Source organism: Meles meles, chromosome 13 (assembly GCF_922984935.1).
Source record: "Meles meles chromosome 13, mMelMel3.1 paternal haplotype, whole genome shotgun sequence".
Lineage (NCBI taxonomy): Eukaryota > Metazoa > Chordata > Mammalia > Carnivora > Mustelidae > Meles > Meles meles.
This window is the reverse complement of record NC_060078.1, coordinates 12,565,952-12,576,804: the sequence shown is the minus strand read 5'-3', so window position 1 is coordinate 12,576,804 and position 10,853 is coordinate 12,565,952. Positions and strand designations below refer to the sequence as shown.

Below are 10,853 nucleotides of genomic sequence, written 5' to 3'. Positions count from 1 at the left end.
CATGTCATCGTGGGAGTTTGGGACTATGTTGAGAAAGAATAACAATCCTGAACCTATCTATTATTCTTCCCCTTTTCCTGCACTGGGGTGTGTGTGTGTGTGTGTGTGTGTGTGTGTGTGGTGTGTTACCACATCTCCCACCACAGTCCCGTGGCCTGGGCCAGGCGAGTGCACGCTCTTCCCCTTCCAGGGACAGTAACGGCACCTCGGGGAGGTGGAGTGATCAGCTCTGGGTCACATGGGAGAGCCAGAAGAAGCCTTTCCCAAATACTGTCCCTTGGACTGGTGCCTGGACAGGACAGAGTTTCCACAGGGGCACGAGGAAATGAGACAAGGAAGGGCAAGGTAGTGAGGTTTTCACATCACTAATTTCATTCCATTTTAAGAACTGTCTTTTATTGTAAAATTAAGTACCTCTTATTGTGATGTTGGTAAACTCTCTCTGTCTCTTTTCCTTTTTGCTATTCCATGAAATCTGCTGAGCCGGGTCAGGCTGGCTTCCAACCTTTCTGATTAATTACATTGCTGTTTTCCCCCTGATCACCTCATCCTGGGTGAAGTAGGAAAGATACCTTCTTACTGATCTGGCCATTTTCCCCACACGCAGGTGTCGTATGCAATTTTGGTATCTGGCCTCCCGGTTTTCTGCTGCATTTCGGAGATTCACAGACTGGCGGGCTCACCACGCAGGCAGAAATGAGTTGTTCGGTCTTCTGGTTTCTAACTGTGAGTAAATACGTCTTACTGTTGGATTTGCTAATTATTGTGATTTTTCGGGGTGTGGGGTGGGGGGAGGAGGTTGGACCTGATGTTTCTAGCAAACTGTCATGGGCTATATTTGAAGGGCTGTAACAAGTACTCATTTTCTGCCTGATTCTCCATCTGGTGGAAAGCAAGGCTCAACCCAGACAGGTTAATTAACTTGCCCACATCCCATTCCAGTGAGAGGAACTGGAAGTGGAGAGCCTTCTACTTCTAAATATTACTCATCAACTTTAAGCTGTAATCGTGGGAACGGCGTGCAAGTTACCAGTGGAAAAATCCACTCGACTTTCTGGAAACCCTGAGCAAAAAGACACGGCAGGATCAGAGCAATGTCAAGTCGCTGAGTGCCAGCTGCCCCTCCCCTAAAGCAGCCTTCCCCCAACTTTTCCAACTAGAATCCACCTTGCTCCCCTTGCCGCTATTGTCTGCTGCCTTCGGGATCTCTTGAGAAGAATTAGTCTTCTCTAGAAGGTGGTGCTTCATGTGTCTTCCAGCTACTTCTCATTCCCTTTTCTTCTATAGGTAATCATGTTCTCATCCCTCTTTACAGATGGAAAGCCTAAGGCACAGAGACATTAAGACACTCACCCAAGGTCACACAGGGCTGGGGCCTGTACCTCAATCTGGCTCTGAGGCCTCTGTGCTGTGCTGCCCCCTCTGGTTCCATGGCTTTCCTCCTTTTACCTACATATAGTGTATTTCTTTACCTAAGTGAAGTCAGTCACCCAAGCTAGACAATACACTGGAATTTTCCAGTGTACTTGGCTTTTGCTGGGGAGACCATTGCAAATGTCCCGGAAAGACCACGGGCTCTGGAGTCAAACAGCTGTACTCACCTATTTCTGCAGACATTTCCTAGCGGTGTGACCTTGACTAGTCGGTGATCGGAGACAGCCTCGACCGACTCATCTGTGTGACTGAGAGAATGCCGTGACGTGTCCTGCCAAGGAGTCTGGCTGAGAGTGTGAGCACCGGCTCAGGATGTCTTAGGGCACCCTCTCTGGGGTCAACATGTGCATGCCTGTTTGCCTCCCTTTGTCCCCTCTTCTGCCCTCCTCCTTTCTCCTACTGAAATGCTCACATAGACTTGGTGTTTTCTCCTGACTCCCACCACCTGCTCCTTTGCTGGAAGAGGGCAAGGGCACATCCCTCGAGAGGTCCATGGCATGGAGTGATACATTCAGAAAGGGTGTGAGTGTCAGATGGCGTGCTTTCTTGTGGGAAATTAGAAACGCCAACAGAGAGAGGGAGAGAAAGAGAGAGGGAGAGAAAGAGAGAGGGAGAGAGAGAGAGTCAGTCTACGGAACCCTGAATTGTCCCCATGAGCATTTGCACCACGGGGAAGTGAAAAACGGAGTTGATGGGATGGGCGTGGAGCACCAGCCCCATTCCTCACATGTTGATTGATCAGGAGGAGGCCTGCGGGCTGGGGAGGCCGCCCCTGTGGTGTGGGCTCACCGCCCAGGGAGTCCAGGCCTGCCTGCTGCCTGTCTATCCAGAGCCCTCCCCAGAAAACCTGAGGAATTTACCAAACTCAACCAGATGTTCTTGCTTCTCCGCTTTTGTTTTGAGAAATGACTATGGGTCATAATTCTTCCTGTTACTAAGACTATCACCATAGGCGGAGATGGCCTGGTATGCTCTATGCCTATATATCCTTCTGTCCCCTGGGCCAACATGAGTAAGTTTAACGGAAAACCAAAGGTGCTGATGTGGAATGCCCAGCACTGAAAAAACGCGTTCATCCTTTCATCTAAAGGACAAAGCAACGGTATTAAAGATAATTTTGAAAATGGGCTTGAAAAATCAGCCACGATTCTGCCAGCTTAAATTTCGATGATGATTTGCGTGCGTTAGATGTTAACCTTCTCCTCCATCTGCAGACATTCTGCAGGAGCAGAAGCATAGTGTGGGGGAAGCTAGGTGTGTCTGGGGCTAGGATTTTCAGCCGTGTTCTTTGTAATTGTCACTTTAATGGTTTGGTGGGAGAGGGGAGCATAGGCTCCTCTTGGGAATGAAGAGAGTGACTCCCGGGCACAATGACAGTGGTGTGACATCGTGTGCTAACCCATGTCCCTGTTGGTGAGTCTTGCCAGTTTTGTGCAATTCTAGGTGGTGCTGGCAAGCAGCTAAGAACAGCTTGGAGCCACAAGACACAGAGACCTAAGTCTAGTATCTTCAACCACGAAAAGAACAAAACGAAGCCAAAAGTGGGCTGCTCGGAGCTGGTCTGTTGTCGCACGAAGACATCAGTGGCCTGGGCTGTTCTCGTTTTTCTGCTTTGCTATCCTTCCCGCCCTGCTTCCAAGTTCAAGGTTACAAGATGTCTGGTACATGGAGGCCCCAGGGTCTGCATTCCAGGTGAGAAGTGGGGAAGAAGAGAGCAAGGCACTTCCCCACTTCTGCTGTCTGTTCTGTTTTCTTTTTTTTTTTTTTTAAAGATTTTATTTATTTGAGAGAGAGTGAGCCCACACAAGCGGGGGAGGGGCAGACGGGCAGAGGGAGAAGAGGACTCCCCACTGAGTAGGGAGGCTGACATGGGGCTCCATCCCAGGACCCCAAGATCACGCTCTGAGCCACCCAGGGGCTCCTGTCTATTCCCTTTTAAAGAGCCTTCCCGGAAGTTCAGTGTCAGAGCTCCTCGGCTGTGTGACCTTGGGCAAATTAGACAGACTCTCTGAGGCTCATTTCCTCATCTGTAAGCTGACAGCAGCAGCTCTCGCCTCCCCGCGTGTGTGGGAAAGAATCCCGCAGATCCAGCCCCGGCGGGGATGGGACAGTTGTGTGAAAATTGCGCTTGCAGTCAGGTGCGGGCCGCACGAGCTCGGTGTTCCTGCTGCAGAATATCGTGGCCGGAGAATGCAGAACCACTCCCTTTCCCCGTCCCGTCCCGAAGTGCTGCTGGGAGGCACGGAAAGCGGAACCGGACCCTGTTAGGTTCGTGTCAAAGGGAAGTTCGGGAACGGCGGGATTCTGGCCGGTGCTGGGGGCCGTCCAGTCCGTCACCCTCCAGGCCTTCCCTGTCTGGGAGGGAGACCTCGTGTTGCAAAAACGGGCCACTGCTAAACTCAGGCTGGAAAATCCTAATGCAGGCAGTTCCTCAAAAACTCACGGGCCTCCAGGCCAGTGGACAACCCCTCCCCCCCCATGGATGGAATGGTCCAGAACTCAGTAATCAAAATAGTAAATCACATGAACAGTGAGGCCAGGGTCCCTATCTGTTTACCTCTGCATTCCAGTGCCTCACACCTGGAGGCGCCTGAGCCAAGATCTATTTATTAATTCTAGCCCCTAAAGACCTAGGGTCGGTCTCCCATGTGTCCTCCTGTGTGTCTGTGTCCCAGATGTGCTGCTCAGCCCCCACGGGCGCCTGGAGCAAAGAAGGACTGCCCTTGTTTGAGGCACATATTTGAACAAAGGTAGTTACCGTGGTATTACAGGTAACCTGAGCACTCACTCTGTGCAGGCCCTTAGTACTCTCCAAGACTTTGCTCATTTAATCTCCCTGCAGTAGCGGGTATTGCAGAAGAAGAAACAGAAGCTCAGAGAGGGTGAGTGATTTGCCCAAGGTCACAAAGCTAGGGAAAAGCAGAAACTGGCCCAGAGTTACTAAATCGGGACATAGATTTTTTTCCCTGGAAAATCACTGTGAAATCCCGCAAACGGATTGTTAAGTGTCCTTTAGGGAACTTTATTTCAGCTGATTCACTGATTCATAAATGGCCCACTGTAGGCAAATGATTTAGCATCTTCAATTCTTGGTTTCCTCATCTGAAGAAAGGGAAAATAACGGCGTCTACCTCCTAGGGTTTCTGGGAGGATGAAATTAGGTGGGTGCGTACGCCATGCCTGGTACACAGTGCATGTTCAGTGCATCTCAACCGTCATTAGTACTGCCAGTTTTGTTAATTGGACGAGTAGTTCTTCATTTGTGATGTATATCACGATCATCAGTGGATGTTCCTTTTCACAACGTAGAAGTCTGGGTCCCGAGTGGGGTATTTTGAAAAAGTTCCCCGAGTGATTCTGACTCATATTCCCGCATGACAATCACTGTTGAGTGTGACCCCAATATCATTAAGGGATTGTTTCGTTCCTGACGCCAGGCTGTGTGCCAAGATGCCTCCTGAAAGCAAAGGTCGTGTGAAAGGAGCACATTCCCATAGGAGCTGAGAGGCAGGGGCAGTCAGGAAGCCTTCGTGGAGATGGCCATGACAGGGCTGGGCTCAAGGCTTGGCAGGGTTAACTCTAAGGTTGGTATCAGGGTGGTGATGGAGACAAGGGGCAGAGGATGTTGGTGGTGACACTTGTGGCCGGAATGTAAGGTCTGTTCTGGGGGGACTTGGGAGGTGAAGCCAGTTGGTTGGTTGGAGTCAGAGAGCAGAGGGGCTTGAATTCCTGACCAAGAGGGTCTGTACTCCGATTGGAGAAGCAGGACCAGCCACTGAGTGTTTCCAAGCCAGAAAGCCAAATGCTCGGAACTCTTCCCTCGGCAGACAGATCTGGTGCCCTAACAAATCAAAACGTGAAAGACCTGCAGGCAAGAAACACACAAGGCCAGAGCCGTCTACTGACCTGCACCTCCTAGGTCTGGAAGGATACCCATGGCCCGTCAGGGTGAAGGGACAATTACACAACCTGGAGACTCATGGTTTGGTGGGGGAGGGGTGGTGAGGGGAAGAAGAAGTGAAGATGATTTTGAGATTTGAGCCTGGGTGATGGGAAGAGCCGTGCAGTGACCAGAGAAAGGGAAGTTGGGGCATGAGCCGGGTTGGGGGTGGTAACATGATGAGTTGATGTGCTGAGTTTGAATGTCCAGGAAGTAGGCACACATATTTGGGAGTTCAGCGGAAACGTGCAATTCAACGGAGAGACTGGAGCTACACACAAGCAAATAAACAAAAGCAACACTGTGGGGCATGAGCCGGGTTGTGGGTGGTAACATGATGAGTTGATGTGCTGAGTTTGAATGTCCAGGAAGTAGGCACACATATTTGGGAGTTCAGCGGAAACGTGCAATTCAACGGAGAGACTGGAGCTACACACAAGCAAATAAACAAAAGCAACACTGTGGGGCATTGCCTGGAGTCTCCGCAGTAGGAGTACTCCGAGGGAGGGAGAGTAGAGCAGGGACCCTTAGCCTGGGGTCTGTGGACGGGCTTCTTGCATGGGGAGATGCCTGTAAATCCCTCAGCATTTTGAGCAGAACATTATGCATAGGAAAGTGTCCACAATTTCATTGGTTTATTTACGCTAAACAAGATTAAGAACCACTGCTATATATAGAAACAGGGGAACTGGCATGGTGCTCATGGAACTTTTACATAATGTACTGGGGAAAAAAGCCCGGCCAATCTCGGCATTGCTGGCGGCCATAGCTCGGACCCTGTCCTGGTTGTCCTCACCGTGGCAGAGTTTTCCATCAGAGTTGTTTCAGAAATGTTTCTTCTTGCTAAGACAATTCGGGGTGGGGGGGAATCATCTTTTTAGTACATGGTCTTGAGAAACTGAATATCCACCTGTAGATGAATGAATCTGGACCCCTACCTCACACTGTATACAAAGTTAATTCAAAATTAGTTAAAGATGGGAGTGCCCGGGGGGTCAGTCCTGTGAAGCATATGATTCTTGATTTCTGTTCAGGTCATGATCTCAGGGGTTGTGAGATTGAGCCCCATGTCATGTTCCGTACTCATCATGGAGTCTGCTCAAGAGTCTCCCTCTCCCTCTCCTTCCTTCCCTACCCTGACTCATTCACTCTCTAAATAAATCTTTTAAAAAAATTGGTTAAAGATATAACTATAACAGTAAAATGATAAAACTCTCAAACACTTTTAAGATGTAGCTCTTTGTGCCTTTGGATTAGGCAATGATTTCCTAGATGTGGCCCATTAAAGCACAAGAACCAAAGAGTGAATTGGATTTCATCAAACTTTAAGTTTAGTGCTTTAAGGACACTATCAAGCAAGCAAAAAGAGGGACGCCTGGGTGGCTCAGTTGGTTAAGCATCTGCCCTCGGCTCAGATCATGATCCCAAGGTCCTGAGATCGAGCCCCGCATCAGGTTCCGGGCTCAGCGGGGTGCCTGCTCCTTCTTCTGCTTCCCTCCCCTCCCCCACTTGTGCTCTCTCTCTCTCTCTCTTCACTCACTCTCTCTCAAGTAAATAAGTAAACAAAAACCTTTAAGAAAGCAAAAAGACAACCCATGGGATGGTAAGATATTTGCAAACCATATATCTAAAAAGACCTACTATCCAGAATATATGTAAAGAATTCTCACAACTCAACAAGAGAAAGACAACCCAAATAAAAATGGCAGAAGACTTGAATAAACAGATCTCCAAACGAAATACAGAAGTAGCCAAGAAGCACATGAAAAATATTGCTCACTATGATTTGTCATCAGGGGATTACAAATCAAAGCACCATGAGATACCTCTTTATACCCACTAGGATGGCAATAACAGCAATAATAATAACAACAGACTATAGCATGCATGCATCGGCAAGCATGTAAAGAAATTGGAATCATACATGGCAGGTGGGCACGTTGAATGGTATGGCTGTTTTGGAAAACCAGTTTGGCAGTTCCCGAGAAGGTGAAATATGGAGTTAACACATGACCCAACCATTCTACTTCTATGAATATACACAGGAGAACTGAAAACAGATGTTCACCCCAAAGCTTGAACACAAACATTCATAGCAGCATTATTCATGACAGCCAAAGAGTAGGAACAATCCAAATGGCCATCAGCTGATGAATGAAGAAATAAAAAGTGGGACAGCCATACCGTGAACTATTTAATCAACCATCAGGAGGAATGGAGTATTGATACCTGCTCCCGTGTGAATGAACCTTGACAACATTGTTAAGTGAAAGACGCCAGGCATCAGAGGCCACATGTATGATTCCATTTAAATGAAATATCGCGGGGTGTCTGGTGGTGCAGTCAGTTAAGCGTCTGACTCTTGATTTTGACTCAGGGGTGGTGAGATCAACTCCTGCATCCAGGCTCTGCTCCCCGTGTGGAGGGGGGGTTCTGCTTGGGATTCTCTCTCTTTCTCCTTCTCCCTTCCCCCCTCCCCCCACACTCATGTGTATACACTCTCTTTCTCTCTAAATAAATAAATACATAAATAAGTGAAATATCTGGAACAGGCAAATTCACAGAAACAAAAAAGTGGACTAGTGATTGCCAGGAGTTGGAGGAGGAGAGGAATGGGGAATGACGGCTAATGGGTAGGGGGTTTACTTGGGGGTGATGGAAATGTTCTGAAACTCGATCGAGGAGACAGTTGCCATAGCCTTGTGAATATACTAAAAATCACTGATGAGTTTCACGATACATGAAATTGTATCTCAAAGACATGTTCTTCTGCCTTCTCTAGCCCTGATTGTCCTTCAACGGGGTGGAATCATTATACATATTCTGAGAAGAAGGAGTCACATGAACAAAGTCACAGAGATGGGAGAGACAGGTGTCAGGGAGTGCTAGACGTGGATGGAACACAGGTGTGTGTGCAGAGGAATCAGGGGATGGAGCTGAAGAGATCAGTTGGGATCAGAATGTCAAGCCAGTCAGTCATTGAGTAACCTGTGTGTGTGTGTGTGTGTGTGTATTTAAAAACACTACTTTGGGCATTTGAACAAAAAGACCTGCCTTTCCCCACGCACTGCCCGGCAGTCTAGCTCTGGTGGCATTAAACAAATACTTACTTCAAATTCAGTTACCCGTTATCGAGTGAAGGGCTGCAAGCTCAGGTGCTTGGGAAACAGGGGATGGGGGATCCCTGCTGTGAAGGGATCCAGGGAAGCATTCTGGGGAAAGAGGCGGTTCAAGGCCAGTGGCTTTGGGCGGACCGTGAAGGCAGCTGGGAGCCATTTAAAGGGTTGGGCCTGGAGGGAGAAGGGCCGTAGGAAGACTTAGCCAGTGGTCTCTTCAGCCCATCACCCAAGGCTCTTGGCAGTGCTGATCTTGCCAGACACCTGGGTTGTATCCTTTGGAGGCTCCGGGGGACAGGGTCCCCTGGAGCTCCACACCAGCCCCTATCAGAGCTATACACTTGCGGTGGAGACACCCACTTCAGGAAACCCTGCCCCAGTTCCCCGCCACCGGGTGAGCCTGACCTTGGGGTTGGGTCTGGACTTAGATCCTGGGTTTGCAACTTACAAACTGTGGGATACAAGGCGAGAGTTACTTAACCTCTCGGAGCCATTGAAAAAAGACTTTTAAATGGCGCATGACCCTGTTTACCTAAACATTTAATACAGGCCTTTCAATGCCTTATCTCACTCATGTGAATGAGAAATTAGAGGCAATGAGAGGGGGGAGGGATTTGAGGGCAAAAGGGCCTTTAAAATTTTGTTTCTGAGCATCTTAACTCCTACTCCATAGGAAGAAAAGAAGGAAGAACACCGTGACTGCTTGGAGCCATGGCTGGGCCTCCATGCCCACGTGAACTGGAACCCGGACTCACTTCACAGATGCTCCTGGCTTCTGTGGCTTTGCCTCCTGCTTCTGGATCAAAATTTAGTTCGGCAAGCATTGGCCAAGGGCCGGCCAGGGGCCAGGCTCTAGGGGGTTCTGAGGGCACAGGTGCGGCTCCCATATGGGCCTGGGCTCAGTACGTGGCCCCTCTACCGAGGGACACGTTTGGGTGCTATTATGACATGACCTGAGGACTATGGCGACTCAAGGGAGGGAAAGGCTAGTTCCAACCGATAGAAAGGAGAAGAATTCCAGCGGGTGAAAATATCCACACCAACTTACAAGCTCCTTCAAGGGGAAAACTCCCCTTCCCACATCAGAGTTGCTGAGATGTGCTTGGGGCCTGTTGCTCTATGACGAACTCAGCTGACTCACTGATAAGTCCTGCAGCCCTCCGCTTCCTGGTGTCACCTGCATGCCAGTCCCGGGAAACCCCTTCTTTGAGACCTTGTGAGACAGTCTGCAGCAATTCTTGCCTTTATTAAACAAATGAACAAACATACTGTGGCAAGGAAATCTCATGAAAACAGCAAACACCTGCCTGCCCCCTTCTCCCTGCTTGTCTTGCTCCCTTGTGCCCCCGGAGGATTGTAAGCGCCTTGAAGACATGACTTCCTCCATGGAGAGCCTGTGGCCTGGGCTCCTGCCACTTATTTTTTTCCTAGGATTGTCTTTCTGGAAAGGAGGGTGGCCAAGCCATCTGGGTTGAGCACGGGGCTTTGAAAAAGCGGGAGCTTGGGAACGGAGCATGGAGCTGCCCCCTGGCTGGGAGGAGTTGCCTCTGTTAGCCATTAGGGTGCAAGGGGTCAGTCACCTGGACTGCCCCCATTGTGCTGGTTGCTATGAGCTCCTATTGTTAAAAAAAAAAAAATTCAGCAAAGTGGAGGTTTGCTTAAGGAACTTTTGTTCAGTGGGAAAAAGTGCTTCTACCTTGGAACAGGAAAGGCGTCAGCAGTGGTGGGAGAGAGGGTGGATTGTCTTCTTCACAGAGAGCCACCTGCTGGCCCTTCCCTGTAAGCACGGCTCCTGGAGCTGCCTCCCTGGGGGCAGAGCTCACTTCTGGTTCTGGGCAGGGGGAAATGGCACCTCAGGGCAAGGGAAAGTCTCCTCTCCACCACAGTGTCCCAGGCGGCTGCCCACTTTGGTCTACCTCACTATGGCTTTCAGGGACCCACGGGCCCTGCCTGTGGGCTTCCTGACCACCCCCTCCCTCATCCCAGTCCCCCCAGCCCTGCCGCCCTCCCCAGGGCCTTTGCACTTCCTTCCCCAGGCTCAGGGTTCTTCTCTCCAGGATCTTCCCAGGCTGGCTCCTTCTCATGGCTCCCGTGTCAGCTCAAATAAGCGGCTCTCAGAAAGGCCCTTCTGGACTCCTCCATCTCATACAGTCCCCAAATTAAGGCATCCTGCACCACACTTCTTGGCTTCATTTTACTCAAGTGCTGTTTCATGACACCTAAAATGATCTCCTTCATTCACCTCCTTTCACCCTTGCGTGTCATCCGTGTGAGGTCTCAGAGAGCAAGGCCTTGTCTGTCTGTCCCATCTCTGTTTCTCTGGCATCAAAGACCGTACCTGGCTTGTGTTTGGTGTCCAGTAG

The 10,853-nt window shown here is 49.7% G+C and overlaps 1 long non-coding RNA gene across 1 annotated transcript; it reads left to right on the top strand.

Moving 5' to 3' along the window:
* Window positions 1-235: 235 nt before the first annotated feature.
* Window positions 236-10,531, top strand: LOC123955470. The gene is made up of 3 exons (XR_006821283.1): window positions 236-345; window positions 608-726; window positions 9,164-10,531. It is a non-coding gene; the product is annotated as an uncharacterized LOC123955470 (long non-coding RNA).
* Window positions 10,532-10,853: the final 322 nt, after the last annotated feature.